Source organism: Arachis hypogaea, chromosome 17, assembly GCF_003086295.3.
Source record: "Arachis hypogaea cultivar Tifrunner chromosome 17, arahy.Tifrunner.gnm2.J5K5, whole genome shotgun sequence".
NCBI classification, from domain to species: domain Eukaryota; kingdom Viridiplantae; phylum Streptophyta; class Magnoliopsida; order Fabales; family Fabaceae; genus Arachis; species Arachis hypogaea.
In genome coordinates, this window is record NC_092052.1 from 45082871 (window position 1) to 45107135 (window position 24265).

At 37.9% G+C, this 24265-nt stretch overlaps 2 long non-coding RNA genes across 2 annotated transcripts; both read right to left on the bottom strand.

Moving 5' to 3' along the window:
- Positions 1–18611: 18611 nt before the first annotated feature.
- LOC140180793 (uncharacterized) lies at positions 18612–21008 on the bottom strand. The gene is made up of 3 exons (XR_011874758.1): positions 20633–21008; positions 20381–20543; positions 18612–18751 (listed from the first exon to the last, which is right to left on the bottom strand). It is a non-coding gene; the product is annotated as an uncharacterized lncRNA (long non-coding RNA).
- Positions 21009–21590: 582 nt separating this feature from the next.
- On the bottom strand, positions 21591–22948 carry LOC112765559 (uncharacterized). The gene is made up of 3 exons (XR_003183826.2): positions 22896–22948; positions 22692–22796; positions 21591–21692 (listed from the first exon to the last, which is right to left on the bottom strand). It is a non-coding gene; the product is annotated as an uncharacterized lncRNA (long non-coding RNA).
- Positions 22949–24265: the final 1317 nt, after the last annotated feature.

Consider the following 24265-nt stretch of genomic DNA (forward strand, 5'->3'; position numbering starts at 1 on the left):
GTGAAAAAGCAAAAGCTTGCGAAAAAAATAAAAAAAGCAAGAAAAAGAAAAAGCAAGCAGAAAAAGCCAATAACTCTTTAAACCAAAAGGCAAGAGCAAAAAGCCAATAGCCCTTTAAACCAAAAGGCAAGGGTAAAATAAAAAGGATCCAAGGCTTTGAGCATTAATGGATAGGAGGGCCCAAAGGAATAAAATCCTGGCCTAAGCGGCTAAACCAAGCTGTCCCTAACCATGTGCTAGAGGCGTGAGGGTGTCAAGTGAAAAGCTTGAGACTGAGCGGTTAAAGTCGTGATCCAAAGCAAAAAGAGTGTGCTTAAGAACCCTGGACACCTCTAATTGGGGACTCTAGCAAAGCTGAGCCACAATCTGAAAAGGTTTACCCAGTTATGTGTCTGTGGCATTTATGTATCCGGTGGTATTACTGGAAAACAAAGTGCTTAGGGCCATGGCCAAGACTCATAAAGTAGCTGTGTTCAAGAATCAACATACTGAACTAGGAGAATCAATAACACTATCTAAATTCTGAGTTCCTATAGATGCCAACCATTCTAAACTTCAAAGGATAAAGTGAGATGCCAAAACTGTTCAGAGGCAAAAAGCTACTAGTCCCGCTCATCTAATTGGAGCTAAGTTTCATTGATATTTTGGAATTTATAGTATATTCTCTTCTTTTTATCCTATTTGATTTTCAGTTGCTTGGGGACAAGCAACAATTTAAGTTTGGTGTTGTGATGAGCAGATAATTTATACGCTTTTTGGCATTGTTTTTAGGTAGTTTTTAGTATGATTTAGTTAGTTTTTACTATGTTTTTATTAGTTTTTATGCAAAATTCACATTTCTGGACTTTACTATGACTTTGTGTGTTTTTCTGTGATTTTAGGTATTTTCTGGCTGAAATTGAGGGACCTGAGCAAAAATCTGATTTAGAGGCTGAAAAAGGACTGTAGATGCTGTTGGATTCTGACCTCCCTTCACTCGAAATAGATTTTCTGGAGCTACAGAAACCCAATTGGCGTGCTCTCAATTGCGTTGGAAAGTAGACATCCAGGGCTTTCCATAAATATATAATAGTTTACACTTTGTCTGGGTTTTGATGACGCAAAATGGCGTTTAAACGCCAACTTCCTGCCCTATTCTGAAGTTAAACGCCAGAAACAGATTACAAACTAGAGTTGAACGCCACAAACAGGCTGTGACCTGGCGTTTAACTCCAAGAGAAGCCTCTACACGTGTAAAGCTCAATGCTCAGCCCAAGCACACACCAAATGGGCCCCAGAAGTGGATTTCTGCACTATCTGTACTTAGTTACTTACTTTCTGTAACCCTAGCTACTAGTTTAGTATAAAAGCTACTTTTAGAGACTTACTATGTACCTCATGACATTTTTACACTTCACATTGTATTTCTAATAGCATGAGTCTCTAAACCCCATGGTTGGGGGTGAGGAGCTCTGCTGTGTTTCGATGAATTAATGCAATTACTACTGTTTCTCATTCAATCACATTTGTTTCTATTCTAAGATATTCACTCACACTTCACCCTGATGAATGTGATGATCCATGACACTCATCATCATTATCACCTAGGAACGCGTGCCTAACAACCACCTCCGTTCTATCTGCACTAGCTTGAGTGTGTATCTCTTAGCCTCCTGGTTCATGATCAGAGTCTTCGTGGTATAGGCTAGAATTATTGGCGGTCATTCCTAAGATCTGGAAAGTCTAAAACTTGTCTGTGGTATTCTGAGTAGGATCTGAGAAGGGATGACTGTGACGAGCTTCAAACTCGCAAGTGTTAGGCATAGTGACAGACGCAAAAGAATCAACGAATTCTATTCCAACATGAGTGAGAACCGACAGATGATTAGCCGTGCGGTGATAGTGCATTTGGACCATTTTTACTGAGAGGATGGATGGTAGCCATTGACAACGGTGATCCACCAAAATACAGCTTGCCATGGAAGGAAACCTGCGTGTGTGAAGAAGAAGACAGTAGGAAAGCAGAGATTCAGAAAACAGAGCATCTCCAAAACCTCAATCTGTTCTCCATTACTGCATAACAAGTATTATTTATTTTATGTTAACTACTTCTCATAAACCCAACCATTTTTATTATTAATTTCTTGACTAAGAATTACAAAATAACCATAGCTTGCTTCAACCCGACAATCTCCGTGGGATCGACCCTTACTCATGTAAGGTATTACTTGGACGACCCAGTGCACTTGCTAGTTAGTGGTACGAGTTGTGAAAAGTGTGAATCACAATTTCGTGCACCAAGGTGCTTGCCTTTGGTGGGGTGGTTGGTAGTTGTCGCGGCAAAGGTGAGAAGAGGAAGAGGAACGCGGTGGGTTCTGGACTTGCGGAGGTGAGGCCGAGACAGGGAAAGAGGAAGAAGAGAAGGGAAAGGAGGTTTGATAGGTTTTTCCTTGGTTTTGGTATGGAGGATTTTATTGGTGGTTGTTATTCCACCTTTGATTCCCACCATTGTCTCTACCTCCTTGGTTGTAGTTGTCCCTCCATTCTTGGTTGGGATTGTCTTGCCAACCTTGATTGTAGTTACTCCCTTGATTATAGTTGCCTCCTTTTTAAGGATACCCTTGATTTGGGCGGTTATAATAGGCACTAGTAGCCGCCAAGGTATTATCCTCTTGGAGACTTGGGCATTCATCGGTATAATGGGAGTAACAAGAGCAAATTCCTCACACTCATTAAGGGACCAACTGTTGACATTGTTGTTGTTTTTGAGGAGGCGGAGGTTGTTGTTGATTGAGTTGGAGTTTCTTGAGAATATTGGTCATCTCTCCCAAGGTCTTGGTAAGGGCGGCGGTCTCACCACTAGAGGAAACTTTATTTATGGCCCTTGGATGATTGTTTCTTTGTCTAGCATGTTGGGTGGATTCGGCCAAATCGGTAATAAGTTGCCATGCTTCCTCCGCCATTCTATACTTTGTCAAGGAACCATTACTTGAAGCATCCAAAAGGATCTTGTCTTGAGGTTTCATTCCTTGGCAAAAGTATCAATCATGTGGTGAGGGCATGAGTCAAGAAGCCTCCGAAAACGTTTCCAATACTCATAGAGAGTTTCCAATTCACCTTGGACAATGTATGAAATTTCTTTCCTTAACCTATCTGTCACCTCTGGAGGAAAGAATTTGTCTAAAAACTCCCTTCTAAGCAAATTCCAATCACTAACAATCTCATCGGACAAAGTGTAGAACCACTCTTTAGCTCTTCCCTCAAGAGAGAATGGAAATAGCAACCTCATCGGAATCCTCCCGCCTAGTTGTTGAGCATACACCTTGAAAGTCTCTAAGATGTCTAATAGGATCTTGAGCGAAGAGACCATGGAACTTGGATAGAAGATTAATCAAGGCGGTTTTGAGCTCAAAATTAGCATTCAACTCCGGATGACACACTTGAATCGGTTGAAGAACAAAGTCCGGAGCATCGACCTCCTTAAGAGTGACTCTTCTTGGAGCGGCCATAGTATCGGTACCTAAATCAATGGAAGAGATATTAGTAGTATCAATAGAGGAGTAGATAGTTCCTTCCTCAAATGACGCTTCAGATTCAACCTCGGATACTGTTGGTGAATTGGTAGGAACCCTTTCACCACCTTCAAAGGCTAATCGACGCCGAGCTTGCCTAATATGGAGTAAAGTCCTCTCAATTTCATAATCAAATGTGGCTAAGCTGAGATCCGATAATGAACGCATCATTCAATGAAAGAAGCACAGAGCTCATGACAACAAAATGTACTAAACAAACATTAATCCTAACTAACAATTGAACTAGCAAACAATAAAGAAAAATGCAAGTATTCACATATCAACATATTTACACTAACCAACAACATGGCACACATATGCAACTCCCCGGCAACGGCGCCAAAATTTGATGTGAGATATTTGTCGGTGTTCCGAGGGTTACTTGAAACTGTAGGTCGATCTCGGATGAGATCTTCTGTGCTGGTCGGTGCTTGATGTGTCCGATTTGTGGGACTTGTTGGTGATGCGATCCTTCGCCACCGGAGGGTGGGGGTACCTACAAGGGACTCCAATGCTTAAGTTAGCAAGGGTATTGAGTAGGTTTTTAGTAGAATCAGAGTATGAGTTATACCTGGGTGCTCCAGTGTATTTATATTGGTGTGGAGTGAGCTTTCTGGAGATAAGATAGTTATCTTATCTTATCTTTGAGTGAAGTCATCTTATCTTCAAGGGAACCGCCCTTATCTCTATAGGCTTGTGCTACCTTTGGATTTGGGTCGTGTTCCTTTGTTTGGGCCCTTATTGGGCTTTTCGGGTGATTTGGCCGAGCTCTTTAAGAAGAGGTCGGGTAGTCCGGACCTGAAGAGGTCGGTCGACTTGTCGTCAAACGTCCCGGGTCGGACAGCTCGACCCAAGGTATGAACAGTCGGTATAGAATTTTTCAATAAAATTCCGTCGTGAGTATAGTCTAAACCAACAAGCTATAACGCACCAAATTTAGAAAATGTGTCACCACAATTCAAAATCAATAACCGGGAGTAGAATCCCGGGTCGTTCTCCCTAGGAGTTGCCCTAAGATGCACATCATTGGTTAGGAGTTCTCTTGGTGTTTTAGAATTGAATACAAGAAAAGTAAATGAACTTGAATCAAACAATGAGCAACTAACAATTAGACTAAGGAACACAAGAACTTAAACTAACAAGGGTGAATGACAATCAATCAATGTAAAATCCTTGGCTAGGGGCGAGAGTTGGAATTCCTATCCTCATTGCCTCTATCAATTGTGACAATAATTGGTTATTGCTCCACTTAGTTAACCTCAAACTATGAAGGAAAGTCAAGTGGAGATAATCAATCTAAGTCCACAAGTCCTAGTCAAATCCTAAGGAAAGACTAGCTTTAGTGGCATTTAAATCAACTAGCAATCTTCAATTGTCAATCAACAAAACACTTTGACAATTCAACTATCTAGAATTACCCAACCCCCCTAGCCAAGAGTGAAAATCTACTCCATGACTACAATTCTCGTTTTCTCAAACACTTGGTGAGCAATAATGAAAGACATTATGAAATTGAGAAGAGAATTCAAAATTAAAGATATCTACTACAAGCAATTAACAACAATGAACATGAAATTCCTCAATGCATTAATAGAAATCAATGTAAACAAGATCCAAATCCTAGATCTAAAATAACTAGAGTAAGAGGAACACTAAATGAGAATAGGAGAATGAGATCTACAAATTGAACAATGTAAAATTTGAATTCAAAACAGATCTAACCAAAGGATCCAAGTGAAATTGAAATTGAGAAAGCCAAAACCTAGAGAGAAGTGAGAGTTTCTCTCTCTTTAGAATCATAAACTCAAAAACTAGCTAAAAAAATGTCTAATGTGTGAATCCCCCATTCCTTCTTGGTCCCTTGAGTCTTTTCCCTCTAGAATTCAGCTCAAATTGGGCCTGAAACTCTTCAGAAATTTCCAGCCACGATTTCACTAATGAAGTCACGTGTCGAGCGTCACGCGTGCGCATCGGCCATGCGTACGCGTCGCCTGAGTTTTGCAAGCCACGCCTATGCGCCAAGCACGCGTACGCGTTGATGAGATTTTTGCTCAGCCACGCGAATACGTCAACCTTTTGTGCGCCAATCCCAACAACATGCTCCCACGCGTGCGCGTCGCAGCCAACTCTCCAAAGCTCCATTCTTCATGCTCCTTCCACTTGTGCATGCTTCCTTCCTCTCTTCTAGGTCATTCTTGCCCTATAAACTCTGAAATCACTTAACAAACATCTCACGGCATCGAATGGTAATATAAGAAGATTAAAATATAGCATTTTGAACGTCAAAGATGCATGTTTTCAACCATGAAGCAAAATAAGAAAGGAGACACAAAACTATGCATTTTATATGAATAATTGTGAAAGAATATTGATAAAACCCCCCAAATTCTACACAAGATAAACCTTAAAATTAGGGTTTATCACAATTCAATCTCTGATGATCCTACTCAAAATGCCACAGACAATGTCAGATCTTCCGGATCAGAGAATGAAGCTCAGGGTTCTAGCCTTAGCACCACAGAAACCTCAATTACCCATGACTAATGAGATTTTATGTCACTTATCCCAATTAGGCCAGATAACTTGTTGGAATCTGTGATACATTCTCAAGCTGTAGCTCAATACTATCCTGTCAGGGACTCGCAACAACTCTTGTAGAACAAGGGGTCATACTTTCGTTCTACCCTAGATTCATAAGAATGAAGAACGACAATGCATCATAAAATAGAATCAAACATATATTAAAATAGAAAAGTAATGATATTAATTCATGGGAATAAGCAGAGCTCCTATCCTTAACCTAGGAAGTTTAGTTGCTCATACTTTACAAAGAAAATAATGTGTGATAAGTCTGGAGAAGCCGAGGATCCTAAATATGGGTGATCTTCTCCTATATATACTAATCTAATAATTAGAAATTATAAAAATGGGATAAACTAAGCTAAATATGCAAAAATCCACTTTTTAGGCCCACTTGGTGAGTGTTTGGGCTGAGCTTTGAGTCCAACTAGAGTGAGTGGGTGTTGAACGCCCACTAGGGAGTGTGTGCGCTGCTTTGTGATCCCTTGGTAGCATTGAACGCCAGTTTTGGGCGTTCAACGCTGGCCTTGGTCCTTTATGGGCGTTGAACGCCAGAAAGGGGGTAAGTTGGGCATTCAACGCCCGTTTTGGGCAGTCCTCTCCAAAAGAAAGTATAGACTATTAATATTGCTGGAAAGCTCTAGAAGTTAGCTTTCTAAATCCGTTGAGATCGCATCAATTGAATCTTTGTAGCTCAAGATATGCTCGTTGGAATGCACGGAGGTCAGGATTTGACAGCATCTGCTATCCTTTCTTTGCCTCTGAATCAGACTTTGCCAAAACTTGCCAATTTCACCCAAAAATCACCTGAAATTATGAGAAAACACAAAAACTCAAAGTAGCATTCAAAAGGTGAATTTTGCACGAAAACATACTAAAACTTAATAAAATACAACTAAAAACACTAAGAAAATAGTACCCAAAAGGGTATAAAATATCCACTCATCAGAACACCAAATTTAACATGTTACTTGTCCTCAAGAAACCAAAAACAAGATAGGACTAATGGAAGAGAAAAATATAATAAGTCTCACAGTTGTCAATGAGGCTCAGTTCCAAATATTGAATGGGACTATTAGCTAATTATTTCTAAACAGCTTTGAGATCTCACTTTCCTTTGAAGCTCAGAGATATTGGCATCCTTTGGACTTAGAATCCGGATGATATTATTGATTCTCTTCTTTTAGTTTTTCTTGATTCTTGAACCACAGTTTCTTTTTAGTGCTTTGCACCTTCTTAAGCCTAGTCATGACTCTAAGTGTTTTTTTTTCAAATATTACCACCGGATACATAAACACCACGAGCACTTAACTAGGGGAACCCTTTGGATTCGAATTTAGCTTTGCTTAAATTCCCAGACAGTGGTGCTCAGAGTTCTTAAGTGTACTCTTAGCCTTGGGATCACGACTTTAACTGCTCAGTCTTAACCTTTTTACTTGACACCTTCACACCACAAGCATTTAGTTAGGGGTAGCAGCTCATTTGAACTTTTTAGGCCAATTTTGACCCTTCTAACCATTGATGCTCAAAGCCTTGGATCCTTGCTTTTCGAATTTTTTTCTTTCCTTTTTTTCTTTTTCTTTTTCTTTTGGCTATTTCTTTTGCTTCATGGTGCATGAAACTAGCTCCGCAGAATTCGCACAGATAGACCGGCAAGTATACCGAGTCGTCCAAGTAATACCTCAAGTGAGTGAAGGTCGATCCTACGGAGATTTTTGGTTTGAGCAAGCAGTGGTTACCTTGTAGATCTTAGTTAGGTGTAACAGCCCAGACCACCCGCTAGCACAATATTGTCCGCTTTGGCACACAAGGTCTCACGGTTTTGCCTTTGACGATAGGGATGATAACTGAAGCACCCCACACTCACTTGTCAAAACGCATCATGTTAGAGAGAGGTATCCACACCCTTATAAGGCATGCTTCGTTCCCCTCTTCAACCGATGTGGGACCTTACAATCCACCCCCTTAAGGGAGCCCAGCGCCCTCGCTGGCACATCGATCTGGGCTCCGGCTCTTATACCATCTGTAACAGCCCAGACCACCGCTCGCATGATATTGTCCGCTTTGGAACACAAGGCCTCACGGTTTTCCCTTTGACGATAAGGATGATAGCCGAAGCCCCCAACACTCACTCGTCAAAACGCGTCATGTTAGGGAGAGGTATCCACACCCTTATAAGGCATGCTTCGTTCCCCTCTCCAACCGATGTAGGACCTTACATTAGGCAGATAGAAATTATAGTTTGTCATGAAAAACATATAAAACAGATAAATAGAACGTTACTAGGTATATAAGAATTCAATGGTATCAGAACGGTTGAGGCTTCGGAGATGCTTTGTCTTTCCGGATTAACTTTTCTTACTGTCTACTTCAATAACCTTCTGATTCCTTCAATGACAGCCGTAAGTGATTAACTCATGTCCTCTCATCAAGTTAACCTCCTCCACTATAACAATCCACATGTCATCTCATCAAGCCACCTCTAGGTTTCTCACTATAGCAGAAGATGAAGCTCTAAGCAATCCACTTCTCTTCACGATCCTACTCAAGGTGCCACAGACAAGGTAGATCTTCCAGATAAGAAAGTGCTGCTTCTCTTACTCTAGCCTTAACGCCACAGAGACCTCACTTGCCCACGGTCAACAGGATTATATGTCACATATCCAAAGTTGCCCAGGTACTCTATTGGAATCCGCAATGCAATCTCTAGCTTTGGTTCAACGCTATCCGGGTCAGGACTCGCACGGAACCCATGTAGAACAAGGATGATTGTCACGGGTCACCCTCAATTCATAAGACAAAGAACGAGAATGCATAAGAGAATAGAATCAGACATATTGAACTAGAACGGTAATATTATTAATCCATGAAACTCAGTAGAGCTCCTAACCTTAACCTTAGGAGGTTAGTGACTCATGCTGTACATAATAGTGTCCAAAAATAATGGGGGAGGAAGAAGATCCTAAACAAGGGTGATCTCCTCCTATATATACTAATCGGTTAACTAAGAATTACAGAAATAAGAGAAACTAGTTTAGTAGTGCTAAAATCCACTTCTGGGGCCCACTTAGTGAGTGTTTGGGCTGAGCTTGTGTGTCTCCCACGAGCTAGTACCCATTAGGGGCATTGAACGCCACCCCCTGGGCTCCCTTTTGGGCGCTGGACGCCCGGAATAGGGCTAGTGGCTGGCGTTGAACGCCGATTTTGGGCCTTCATTTCCAATGCAAAGTATAGACTATTATATATTTCTGGAAAGCCCTGGATGTTATCTTTCCATGTCCATTGAGAGCGCACCATTTGGACTTCTATAGCTCCAAAAAAGCTCCTTCGAGTGCACGAAGGTCAGATCCTGACAACATCTGCAGTCCTTTCTTTGCTTCTGAATCAGACTCTTGCTCAAGCTCCTCAATTTCAACCAGAAAATACCTGAAATCACCATAAAACATACAAACTCAAAGTAGAATCCAAAAATGCAAATTTTTCACTAAAATCTATGAAAACATAATAAAACATAATCAAAACATAATGAAAACTATATCAAAATGATGTCAAAAAGCATATAAAATATCCGCTCATCAGAACACCAAACTTAAAATGTTGCTTGTCCCCAAGCAACCAAAAACAAGGTGGGATAAAAAGAAATAGAAGGATGCACTAAATTTCAGAGTTCTCAATAAAGCTCAGTTTCAGCGGGACTAGTAGCTTTTTGCTTCTGAATAGTTTTGGCATCTCACTTTCCATTGAAGCTCAGAATAGTTGGCATCTTTAGGAACTTAGAATCCAGATGATACTATTGATTCTCTTAGTTAATTTCTTTTTTATTCTTGAACACAGCTTCTTTAGAGTCTTGGCTGTGACCCTAAGCACTTTGTTTTCCAGTATTATCACCGGATACATAAATGTCACAGACACTTAACTGGGTGAACCCTTTCGGATTGTGATTCAGCTTTGCTAGAATCCCAGCCAGTGGTGTCCAGAGTTCTTAAGCACACTCTTTGCTTTGGACCACGACTTTAACTGCTCAGTCTCAAACTTTTCACTTGACACCTTTACACCACAAGCATATAGTTAGAGAAGTAGCTCAATTGAACTGTTTAGGCTAAGATATTTCTTTTAGGCCCTTCTAACCATTGATGCTCAAAGCCTTGGATCCTTGCTCTTTTCTTTTGGTTTAAAAAGCTATTGGCTTTTTGCTCTTGCCTTTTGGTTTAAAGAGCTATTGGCTTTTTCTGCTTGTTTTTTTTTTCGCATATTTTTTCTTTTATTACTTTTTTGCTGCTTTTTCTTACTTCAAGAATCAATTTTTGGATTTTTTGGATCACCAATAATACTTCACTTTTATCATCATTCCTTCAAGAGCCAACATTCTTAACTCAAACATCAACTATGCACTATTTATTCATATATTCAGAAAACAAAAGCAATGTCACCACATCAAATAATTGAACTATTCCTAATATAAAACTCGAAACTCATGCATCTTACTTCTCTTTTTCAAATAAAATAATTTTTATTTTAAGCAAGGTGAGAGATGCATGGAATATTTCATATCTTTAAGACATAAAGACAGATGATCATGCACTAGAAACAGATAATAAAACAAATACATGGAAAATAGAAAAAAACATAGGCAACAGGGGATTAAAGGGAACAAATCCACCTTAGTGATGGCGGCTACTACTCCTTCTGGAGGATCCACTGGAGTGCTTGAACTCTTCTATGTCACACCCTTGCCTCTGTTGTTCTTCCCTCATGGTTCTTTGTTCTTCCCTCGTGGCTCTTTGATCTTGTCTTATGTCGTGGAGGATGGTGTAATGCTCTTGATGTCCTATCCTTAGTTGATCCAGGATGGAGCTTAATTCTCCTAGAGAAGTGTGCAATTGGTCCCAATAGCCTTGGGGAGGAAAATGCATCCCTTGATGCATCTCAGGGATTTCTTGTTGAGGCAGCTCCACATGCTCTTACTGTGGTCCATGTGCTGGCTCTCTAGTTTGCTCCATCCTCTTCTTGGTGATGGACTTGTCCTCCTCAGTAGGAATGTCTCCTTCTATGACAATTCTAGCTGAATTGCATAGGTAACAGATAAGGTGGAGAAATTCCAACCTTGCTAAGGTGTAAGGCTTTTCAGCTTTCTTGTACAATTCTTGAGGTATTACCTCATGTACCTCCACCTCACTTCCAATCATGATGCAATGAATCATGATGGCTCTGTCAATGGTCACTTCTGACCAGTTGCTAGTAGGAATGATAGAGCGTTAGATAAATTTCAACCATCCTCTAGCTATAGGCTTAAGGTCAAGCCTTCTCAGTTGGATAGGCTTGCCTTGAGCATCCCTCTTCCACTGAGCTCCTTCCACACAAATGTCTGAAAGGACTTGGTCTAGCCTCTGGTCAAAATTGACTCTCTTAGTGTAAGGATGTGGGTCTCCTTGCATCAGTGGTAAATGGAGTGCAAACCTTACACTTTTCGGGCTGAAATCCAAGAGACGCCCTTGGAAAATGGTATCCCAAATTTTGTACCATCAAGATCCTAACTTTTGGGATAGGATTGGTTAGGACTTTCCAACCTCTCCTCCGGATTTCTCTTCAGATCTCCGGGAACTCATTCTTTTTTACCCTAAAAGGGACTTCAGGAATCACCCTCTTCTTTACCACTACTTCATAGAAGTGGTCTTGATGAGTTTTGATAATAAATCTCTCCATCTCCCAAGATTCGGAGGTGGAAGCAACTGCTTTCCCTTTTTACTTTCTAGAGGGTTCTCCGACTTTGGGTGCCATAAGTGGGAATAGAAAGCAAAAAGCAAGGCTTTTCCAACACCAAACTTAAAAGCTTTTCTCGTCCTTGAGCAAAATATGAAGAAAAGAGTAGAGGAAGAAGAGAATAGAGGAGATGGAGAAGGATAGTGAATTCGGCCAAGTAGGGCTTTAGTGTATGGATGCGTGTGTATGATGGGTAGGAAGAAGGGGTTTTTATAGGAGTGGGATAGGTTGGGTTCGAATGAATGGGTGAAAATTGGGTGGGAAATTTTGAATTTTAAGTGGGTGGGGGTTGTGGGAGTTATGATGGTTTTGGGAAGGGATATGGATGTGATTGGGTTAGGGTTTATAGGGAAGAGTGTGTGGGGAAGGTTGAAAAGAAGGTGGGGTAGGTGAAGATTTTGTGGGACCCACTGATCCTGAGATGCAAGGGAATTCAAGTTCCCTGCCCCCTTGTGGAGAAATTATAGTTAGGCGGATAGAAATTATAGTTTGTCACGAAAAACATATAAAACAGATAAATAGAACGTTACTAGGTAGATAAGAATTCAATGGTATGAGAATGGTTGAGGCTTCAGAGATGATTTGTCATTCCGGAATAACTTTTCTTACTGTTTACTTCAATAACATTCTGATTCCTTCAATGGCAGCCGTAAGTGATTAAATCATGTCCTCTCATCAAGTTAACCTCCTCCACTGTAGCAGTCCACCACGTTGAGATGACTCATGTCCTCTCATCAAGCCACCTCTAGGTTTCTCACTATAGCAGAAGATGAAGCTCTAAGCAATCCACTTCTCTTCACGATCCTACTCAAGGCGCCACAAACAAGGCAGATCTTCCGGATCAGAAAGTGCTAATTCTCTGACTCTAGCCTTAACGCCACAGAGACCTCACTTACCCACGGTCAACGGGATTATATGTCCCGTATCCAAAGCTACCCAAGTACTCTAATGGAATCTGCAATGCAATCTCTAGCTTTGGTTCAATGCTATCCAGGTCAGGACTCGCACGGAACCCATGTAGAACAAGGATGATTGTCATGGGTCACCCTCAATTTATAAGACGAAGAATGAGAATGCATAAGAGAATATAATCAGACATATTGAACTAGAACGGTAATATTATTAATCCATGAAACTCAGCAGAGCTCCTAACCTTAACCTTAGGAGGTTAGTGACTCATGCTGTACATAATAGTGTTCGAAAATAATGGAGGAGGAAGAAGATCCTAAACAAGGGTGATCTCCTCCTATATATACTAATCTGCTAACTAAGAATTACATAAATAAGAGAAACTAGTCTAGTATTATGAAAATCCACTTTTGGGGCCCACTTGGTGAGTGTTTGGGCTGAGCTTGAGTGTCTCCCACGAGCTAGTACCCCTTAGGGGCGTTGAAAGGCACCCCTGGGCTCCCTTTTGGGTGTTGGATGCCAGCTGCTCCCCTGTGGGCGCTGGACGCCAAGAATAAGGTTGGTGGCTGGCGTTGAACGACATTTTTGGGCCTTCATTTCCAAAACAAAGTATAGATTATTATATATTTCTGGAAAGCCCTGGATGTTAGCTTTTCATAGCCGTTGAGAGGGCACCATGTCGACTTCTGTAGCTCCAGAAAAGCTCCTTCGAGTACACGGAGGTCAGATCCTGATAGCATCTGTAGTTCTTTCTCTGCTTCTGAATCAAACTTTTGCTCAAGCTCCTCAATTGAGTTTGTGTGTTTTATGGTGATTTCAGGAACTATATGAAAATGATGCCAAAAAGCGTATAAAATATCCGCTCATCACTTCAAGAACCAATATTTTTTATTTTTCAGAGAATCAATAGTACTTCTCTAAATTCACTGTTCTTCAAGCGCCAACATCCTCAACTTCAAGATCAATTATACACAGTTAATTCATACATTCATAAAATAAATGCAAGGCCACCACATCAAAATAATTGGAATAGCTCATGATATAATTCGAAATTTATGTATCTCACTACTTTTTCAAATAAATTTTTCTTTTAAGCTTGAGGATACATTGGATATCTTATAACCAAAACAAAGAAAAGGAAATAAAACTATAAAAGAACAAAATACTAGATGCGATCATGCGCTAAAATAGAAAACAAACAATAAAATAAAGTACAAGGATAACAAATTGAACATAAATAAAAAGGGATAATGGGCTCAACAACCTGAGTGACGGCGGCTGCTACTCCCTCTAGAGAATTCAATGGACCGTTTGAGCTCCTCTATGTCTGGTCCCTGTTTCAAATGTTCCTCCATCAATCTTCTCTGATTTTCCCTCATCTCATGGAGGATAGTGGCGTGCTCATTATGCTCCACCCTCAGCTGATCCACAGATGAAGAAAGCTCCCCTATTGATGTATTCAATTGGTCCCAATAGTCCCGGGAAGAGAAATACATCCCTTGAGGCATCTCAGTGATCTCTGGTGGAGGCGGCTGCACAGGCTCTTGCTGTGGTTCTTATGCCAGCTCTCTGACATGCTTCATCCTTCTCTTTGTGATGGGATTGTCCATCTCAATAATAGTGTCTCCTGCTATGTGAACTCCAGCTGAGTTGCACATGAGATAGATGAGGTGAGAAAAATCTAGCCTTGCCTTGGTGGAGGCTTTTTTAGCAATTTTATAGATTTCTTGAGGAATTACCTCATGAACTTCCACCTCATTCTCGAGCATGATGCAATGAACCATTATTGCTCAGTCAATAGTAACCTGAGATCGGTTACTAGTTGGGATGATGGAGCATTAGATAAGCTCCAACCATCCTCTAGCCACAGGCTTGAGGTCAAGCCTACTCAGTTGGTAGGGCTTGCCTTGTGCATCTAGCCTCCATTGGGCTCCTTCCACACATATGTCTGCTAGCATTTGATCCAGTCGTTGGTCAGAGTTAACCTTTTTAGTGTAAGAGTGTGGGTCACCTTACATCCAAGATAATCGTAATGCCAACCTCACACTTTTCGGACTGAAATCTAGCATTTGCTCTCGAACCATAGTGCGCCAGTTTTTTGGGTCTTGGGTTCACACTAGTATAGTATCGTACTTTTTGGTAACCCAAGCATTGGCATAAAATTCTTGCACTATTAACATCCCAATGGCTGAAATAGGATTAGCTAGAATTTCCCAATCCCTTCTCCAGATTTCTTCTTGGATCTCTGGATATTCATCTTCTTCAAGCCTATCACATCATAGAAGTGATCTTAGTAAGCTTTGGTGAGAAATCTCCATGTTTCCCAAGGTTCAGAAGCAGAAGCAGGAGCTTTTTCTTTCCTCTTTCTTGAGGACTCTCCAGTTTTTGGTGCCATTGAGATCGGATTAGAGAGAAAAAAGCAAAACTTTTCCAACACCAAACTTAAGAACTTTACTCGTCCTCGAACAAATAGTAAGAAAAGAAAAGAAAATAGTAGAAGAATGAAGAAAAAGATGGAGAGAGGGGGAGGGGGAAAGAAGGCTTCGGCCAAGTGGGTGAAAATAGGGAAGAGGAGAGAAAGTGTATGAAGGGTTTAAGGAAGGGGGAAAGTGTAGTAGAAAGGTGTGTGTATGAAGGATGGAATGAGGGGGTATTTATAAGGTTGGGATGGGGTAGGTTTTGGCTATAAGGGAGGTAAGAATGGGTGGAAAAATGTTTGAATTTGAAGTGGGTGGGGTTGGTGGGGAATCGAATGATGGGATTTGTGATGGATTTTGGAAAGAGGAAAAGGTGATTATGTATTGCAAAGGGAAAAAGTAGGGTGTGAATTTCAAGGGTTGAAAAAGTATGAGGGAGAAAAAAGGGATTGAATGATAGGTGGGGTAGGTATGGGTTTGGGTGGGACCTACTGGCTCAAAGAGCCATAAGACTCGAAATTCCCCTCCCCTGCCTAGGCGTTCAACGCCAGGAATGTGCGTTGAACGCCAGGTGGGGGCATATTTTTTTTTTTTTTTGAATGGGGCGTTCAACTTCAGGAATGGGCGTTCAATGCCCATTGGGGACTAGATAATGGCCCTTCTCAGCTCCTGTATGGGTGTTGAATGCCCAGCTTATTCTTTCTCTGGCGTTCAATGCCAGTCTTGCTCTCCTAAATGGGCGTTGAATGCCCAGCTTATGAATTATATATAATAAAGAGTATTTTAGAAGGAAAAAATTATACGCTCAACCCTTCATATCCCAATTATATAGTTTAACATTAATTACTTTATTAGTTCTTATAATGTTACTAAATTTTTAATTAAATTTTTTTAGCCTAAAAATTTGTAATTGAGTCCCTATATGGCTATATTAGATTAAAAATTTCAATTAGATATCCTTTCTAATTATAATTTTTTTTTAAATTATATTTTTCTTTGCAAGAACCAAACCCGTCAAAAAATCCATAAAGTAACTAGTTCAATAATTCAATAGTCTAAAAATTTAATCAGGATTTAACATATTTAATTAAATATAAAAAAATTATTAAAATATTTAATATATAATTTATCACTGATTGTTCTATTTTCAACATAACAATTAAAAATGGTTTCAAACAAATTAATTCAAAAAAAATATAATAAAATAATAAAAAAATTATGACAAAAAATTAACTCAGCAAAAACAATTAACCACAATGCTTTCTTGTGTAACATAATGCTTTGCTTACTTTCATAAATTTCCTTTTCTTTCAAGTTTAGCAACACCAAATTACTATGCATCCTTCTTTTCCTTTCAGTTCTTTATGTATACAATTTATTTTCATTTTTGTTGTTGTTACGAAGGATACAAAGATAAAGATTGTAAATCTTTATTAGAAATAGAGTGATAGTTTGGTTAATTAGTGGTTTGTTATTAGCTCTTTTTCTTGTGCTAGTGTGTGTATATATATATATATATATATATATATATATATATATATATAGTTGACCCTTTAAGAAGAAGATAACATTGTATTCATTTCATACATTTCTAAGTATTCATAAATCGAAGAATTCCTTTTCTACTTCGTTTTACTTTCCTTTCCTTCCTCCATTTTGATTTCTTGCTAAATTAATTAGTAGTCCAAAGCTTCTTTAGTTTTTTTTTTTAAAGATAAATATTATTTTATTATTATAAAATAAAGGAATTTGCATAAGAAAATACAAAAGAATTGGATATTTTCATTTATCACCAACTGTGATTAGAAGACAAATAGCTTAAAAAAGAGTAAAGTAAAAATAAAAAAAATTAGCACCGATAAAATCGGTTCGACTGAACCGCTTGAGTCTCAAAATTTCCCCGAAATGTGGTATATGGGGTTCGAACCCCCTTATCAAGGAGAAAAATGATGCTTACCACCACTAAACTGTTAAACTTGTTACTAATATATATATATATATATATATATATATATATATATATATAAACTTATTCATTCTTAAATTAATTATATTTTTTTAACAATAATTATAAACTCACTTATTTTTTTATAATTATATAATATCTATTAATATTATTTTTCAATAAATACTTGTATTATATAATAGTATAATAGATATAAACTAATTAATAAATTATTAAAATTCAAAAATAATAGTTATTTTAGTATAAAAACAAAATAAAAATATTTATAATAGAGTAAAATTAACAAAATACTTATTGTTCCTGTTTTATATTGTTTTAGAATATCTAAATATTAGTGAAAATATGTATTTTAAATTTTTTATTATGTTTTGTTTTTTATTTACATAGGACCGTTCAATCGGTTCAACTAGTGACCTACCGGTTGAACCAATGACCCAGTGATCCAGTGACTTGACCGGTTCGATCATCGATTCGGTTCTGACAACCACTACAAGAAAAATCACTTTTAGTGGCCATTTATTTTGCTTTTAGCGATAATAAAAATAGCCGCTAATACATTTACCAACAATTAAACATTAGCCATCTTATGCTTTGTCGCTAAAAGGTTTTAGCAGCAATTATAACATTTTCTGGTAAAGACTTTTTTAATGGTCACAAAAAATATATAATTTTTAGCGGCCATTTTCTTGGCAATTTATATGGCCACCAAAAATAATTCTAAAATTGCAATGTTATTCATTTTAGCAGCCATTACTATTGCCGCCAAAACCCATTTTACCCACAATTTATATGGCCACTAAAAATAATTTTAAAATTGTAATATTATTCACTTTTACCGGCCATTACTATTGCCATTAAAATCTGAAGACTTTTTTTAGTTATATTATACTAATTCTCTTAGAAGCAACAAACTATTTTTTTTAGAATCTCAATTATTTTTGCCAACAATTATTACTGTTATATATAAGAAAAATAAGTGCATTGTTCATAATAATTTGAGTTCACAAGTTTACAAGAAGGTGCTGAAAGACTAGTACAGTGGTACCCTCTAGTCAATATTTCAAACATACACGTCCTGCCTATCATTTTGTTTATGAAAACAATGAAAGGATATAGTAAACAAGAACCACACATCTCATCATTTTGTTTATGAAAACAATGAAAGGATATAGTAAACAAGAACCACACATCTCATCATTTTGTTTATGAAAACAATGAAAGGATATAGTAAACAAGAACCACACATCTCAATATCTCATTCGTAGGTGATTATGAACGAAATCAACTTTGGATTTTTGTGATGGTCTTGACAAATGAAACAAAAAGAAACATACTGAAATGCTATTAGTCATTCAGTGGTAATATTACTGTGAATATGTTTCAAAACTGGAGCAGGTTGCAAATTACAATACATAAAACTAGTTGCATTCATAGTAATCAAACATTTTGTCCAAGGTACCAATACTTTGTGCCTTGCTCTTAAGACTAGAAATACGTTTCCTGTGACCACGACTCTTTTTGTGTTGTTCCCATTCATGTAATCCTCTTAGCACCCTGTCTCCACAGGCCTACCAAAAAGCAAGCACATCATCAAGAAGCAAATTTTTAAGAACTACAAAAACTTGATATTGCAAGCAGCACTTGCAAGTGCTTCACACGTCACTAGTTACATGTTTAAGGAAAAACTACCAAAAGTACCAATGAAGTTTACGAACGCTAACAAAAGTACCTATAAACTAAGGAAATTAACGCTGTACCCATGAAAGATGGGTTCCGTATGACAAAAGTATCCAAATCTTATTTTTTTTGTTGGTTTTTTAATAAAATTCCTAAACTACCATACACTCAACCTCAACTCACTTTTTCAACCTTTCATAACTCAATTTGCACCAACTCTTGCCATGGAGTCCAGAACTACTCCTACAACAAACCAAACCGAAATCAATGGTAGTGGTGGTGGTGGTAGAGGATTGGACCTCAATCGATTCACTCATAAGTTTATAATCCATACCCAAACCAAATTAATCAAACACAAAAAAATACTCAAAACATAAAAATTTTCAAATCCATTCATCCAATTTCAATTCAATTTAGCAAAACTAGAAATAGAAAAAGCCATCAACCATAAAAAATCAACAAATCCATTCATCAAATTTGAAATTTATTTCAGCAAAAATCAGAAGTAGAAGTAGCCATCAACCAGATCTTCTGTAAATCAATCTCAGCCTTCATAAAAAATAGAAGCAAATTTAAAAAAAATAGAACAGTATCATTTTAGTAGTAACTAAATCAATTTATGAAAAGAAGAAAAATAAAATAAAAATATTTTAAAAAAAAGAAATACCTTTTTCTTCGCCGGCCGACTATAACATCGTCAATGGCAGAACCTCCATCCACAGTGCCGCCTCCCTTTATTCTCTGATTTCTCTTTACCGAACCCGCTTTCTGCATGCAAGAGTACCACGACCCCTCTCTCTTCTCAGGTGTGCGACGACGGTGTTCTCCTCGGCTGGGTCAAACATGCCACGATGACGTTCTCCTCGGCTGCAACAGGCGCGCCACGGTAGCATTCTCCTCAGGTTGGGTCACAGGTGTACGATGAAGGTGTTGTAGTCACCTTAATAGTGAGAAGGAGAAGCAGTGAGAGGGGAAGAGATTGGCGGTAATGGAGTAGGTGGGTGGCGGACGGTAATGAGGAGGTAGGAGAGTTTCTGTGACTCTGTGAGGGTTTTTGAGGGATAAGTGAGGAGAGAGAAAGAAGAGAAGAGAGGGAGTGACGGTAGAATGGGGTTAGGGTGGGGTAGTTTAGGAATTTTATAAAAAAATAAACAAAAAATTAGGATTTGGATACTTTGTCATACGGAACCCATCTTTCATGGGTACAGCGTTAATTTCCTTAGTTTACGAGTACTTTTGTCAGCGTTCGTAAACTTCATGGGTACTTTTGGTAGTTTTTCCCATGTTTAACTTATACTGCAATACTTTTGGCATCCAAACATGGATTTTCTGGTAGCTTAATAGTTTAAAACCAACTGTTTCCCCAAAAAAGCTTCTGTAAGTAAATGTTTGAAATTTGTGGTATACACCAAGAATACAAAAGCAACATAGAACTGAAATATAAAAAGTAAGCAAACACTGCAGTTTTCAAGAAATTAAAATTAAAAATTGCTAGCTGGATTCTAAAAAGCATAACAGACCTTGCATATGTATTGAGTCCAGAGGTCCCTTTGATTAATTTTCACTTGGTGTCATTTGACATGCCACAAGTGGATGACAAGCTTCCATTCTCACACAAGAAGGAACCAACTACCTTTGTAGCGGACTCAACCACTTGGTAAGTCCATACATCCTCTGATTTGCCTAAACAAAAAGTGACCTAATCAATATAAAATGTTATTTTATGGCAATAAACAGAGAAAAGATAGAGGAATATTATTAACGCAGCATACTTGATATTGACTCTGTGGAATCAACAAAATGTATGTTCCAACCAAATAGTGTTTGCAGTCGATTGAGCATCCTCTTCTGCAATGATCATAGCTGCTTTATCAATCTCAGGTTTCAAAATTCAATTTTCTTTTAATTCCAGTCCTATCAATGTAGAAAGGCAAAGACAAATGTCACATACGAAACATTTGAAATTTGATCCATATCAATTTATCTTGAATGAACATTGTTTCTGGCCACAATATGCATTAAATTTAGATGGAACCAAGTACCAACAAGAAAGAAAAATCAACAGCAGCTTTTTGGAACTGCTAAAGCCTTTTAAAACACAACTAAATCTTGATATTTTACAAACTTATGCCATGTGTAACAAATCAGAAAAAAATTAAACTTTTATTTAAGAATCCACTCAAGTATCACAGGGCAATTTTGAATTGCATGGAGTCGGATAAATCAGAAAAATGACCTTTGTTTCCTTACTAGGCCTATATATATATATTCCTGTCAAGAGTGCTTATTTAAGTAAGTCACAGAAAAAATAACAGACAAGAGTGTAAAAATATATCAAACAAATTTTGAGTCAGTAATATTATCAGGAATTACATCACTGTTGAAGCCAGTGATGCTTTTTGAGTCAGAAACCTGAAAGCAAATTAAGCAATAAGCATTAAGCATAAATTTCTTGAAACTTGGATCTACATTGGAATTAACTTCCTTAAAGAAAAGGCAAAATAAGAAACAAAGAAAGAAGGGTCTAGGCGCATACCGAATTCAAAAGAACTACCAAGTCATCTTGATAGTACTCAAACATATAATAGTGCACTATAGCCTCCCTTGTCGACAACGGCCATGAAAGCTTCATCCTTTCTTCCAAAATTTAGAGCAATGTAAGAATGATATAAAGCATTTTCTCTTGTCTTTTTTTCTCTATTTTAGGAAAATTAAAAGAAAATTATTGCTGCAAGAACAAACCTGACTAGTGATATTTGTTCCCCAATCTGGATCTTCTGCAAACATTCCACCGCAGTAATTTTAAAGGTTGGAACAATAATATGAGGCCACCTGAGAAATAGAAATTGTGAATAGGATATCAGCTAAAAAGTATGACTCAGATTTTCATAGTGATACATTACTTAGAATCAAAATAATTTCTGTGGTGTACAGATACATCCAAGGGCTATTTTTCTGAAAATAGTGTCATACCTTATACATAAATTCATGATTCTAAAGCACATATTGTACCATGATTCTTACCATTTGTTATAAAGAGGTGTCTCCCATGAAAGGCATAAACCTGTAACAAAGAAAAGAATCCGTCAAAATCCACATGTTGAAATGGCCTTTGGTGTTAAAAATCACAATGCTAAGAACTTTGGTTGTTTTTATGGAACTCATAAACATCAACAGGCCCATCTACATAGCCTTCAGCTAGCAATGAATGAAACGGAGTTTCATATGGTTGATCCAAATCTCTCATCCTTCATACCCAAAGACTAATAAAGACTCTCATACACTCTTGTTTTGACTTTCTTATTGCCACCTTTGTCTCCTTCTTAGCAGTCTTATATTTCTTAAACTTTCTACAATATAGAAACCACTCTTTAAAGCAAACTAACAACAAGGATTTAAATAGACAACTTTTGAAATTTAGTAGACCGAAACCAAAAATCTGAATATTTTACAGGGACCAAAAACTTATTTAAGCAAATAATCTTTTACAAACTAAAGTGTTGAAATATAAATAGTACAAGGACTAAAGTGAGTACATTTAATCTTTTACAGGCTAAGTTTTTAAATGAAAATATTCCTAGGACTAAAGTATAGTTTTACTTTCAATTTAATTATGTAAAAGATACAGAAAGAAACAACGTCTAATTGATATGACAAATCATATTCCACATAAGAAACTAGAAAAATATATGCTTAAACGAAATACGTAAAGAATGGGTAAAGAGAAGAATGGGCAGCTTACTGATACACGAAAGTTAGATTAAATGTTAATTCAGAAAACTTTAGAAAGTCAAAAAAAGAATTCACACAACTGAGTCCATGAGAGAGAACCTGTTGGTATTCCAGATCAAACTTTAGAAACTCATCATCACAGTTCTCAACCATGGTGGCCAAGCTCTTCAGATTCTTCACAGGCTTACCATTGAAAGCAAGAACCTATATGAATCCAAAAAGAGAAGGGGTAAGCATTTCAAATCAACCATTGATTAAGATCTATAACAATTAATAATTTAATATCAATAAATGTTCTCTTACCTGAGTGTTAACTATCTCCTCATATCCAATATTAATGTCAGACACCAGAACCTATATAGTAAAGTTTAAGTAAGAGCAAATGTTAAACAGCAAATCCATTAAAAAAAAGAAAAAATTAAAATAAGGGAAAGCATAGGCCAAGACCTGAGAAACAACAAGTTGCCCATCAACAGATTGTGTCATAGCATATAGATGTTTCTCTAGGAGCTTCACTGGAGCATCAAACTCATAATCTTGTAGTTAACTTTAAGAAAGCAGAAAATCCACATGTTTGGTTGCATTTCCTGAGATGAAAGCTGAAAAAGGACCAGCACATGTGACATTATCTTTGACAAAGGAGCATGAGGCTTCAAAGTAAGCATAAACCTGAGAAAACCCCTGATTATTAGGAATATGAGTTTTAACTGCTATCTCTATACTTACTTAAATTTCTTACAATCTCATCAATCTCCAATGAACAAAGAGCTTTGAACTCTATTCTAAAAAATAATGAGTGTAACACAAATTGTAAGTTTAATATCTTATTGCTTATACAATGCAAATCTTACTATTAATTAGTGAAGCAAAATGCAAATCGATAGGATATCTGGTGCATGAAATTGTGATCATCAACAATGGCGCCAAAGACTTGGTGCTCTCAAACGTGAATCACACTTTGTCACAATTCCACACAACTAACCAGCAAGTGCACTGGGTCGTCCAAGTAATAAACCTTACGCGAGTAAGGGTCGATCCCACGGAGATTGTTGGTATGAAGCAAGCTATGGTCATCTTGTAAATCTTAGTCAGGCGGATTCAAATGGTTATGGATGATGAATGATTAAAAGATAAATAAAACATAAAATAAGGATCCTATTTATAGAGAACTAGTAGCTTAGGGTTTACAAAAAATGAGTAAATGACGTAAATATCCACTTCCGGGCCCACTTGGTGTGTGCTTGGGCTGAGCATTGAAGCATTTTCGTGTAGAGACTTTTCCTGGAGTTAAACGCCAGCTTTTGTGCCAGTTTGGGCGTTTAACTCCCACTTTGGTGCCAGTTCCGGCGTCTAACGCTGGGAATTCTGATGCTGACTTTGAACGCCGGTTTGGGCCATCAAATCTTGGGCAAAGTATGGACTATTATATATTGCTGGAAAGCCCAGGATGTCTACTTTCCAACGCAATTAAGAGAGCGCCAATTGGGCTTCTGTAGCTCCAGAAAATCCACTTTGAGTGCAGGGAGGTCAGAATCCAACAGCATCTGCAGTCCTTTTTAGCCTCTGAATCAGATTTTTGCTCAGGTCCCTCAATTTCAGCCAGAAAATACCTGAAATCACAGAAAAACATACAAACTCATAGTAAAGTCCAGAAAAGTGAATTTTAAATAAAA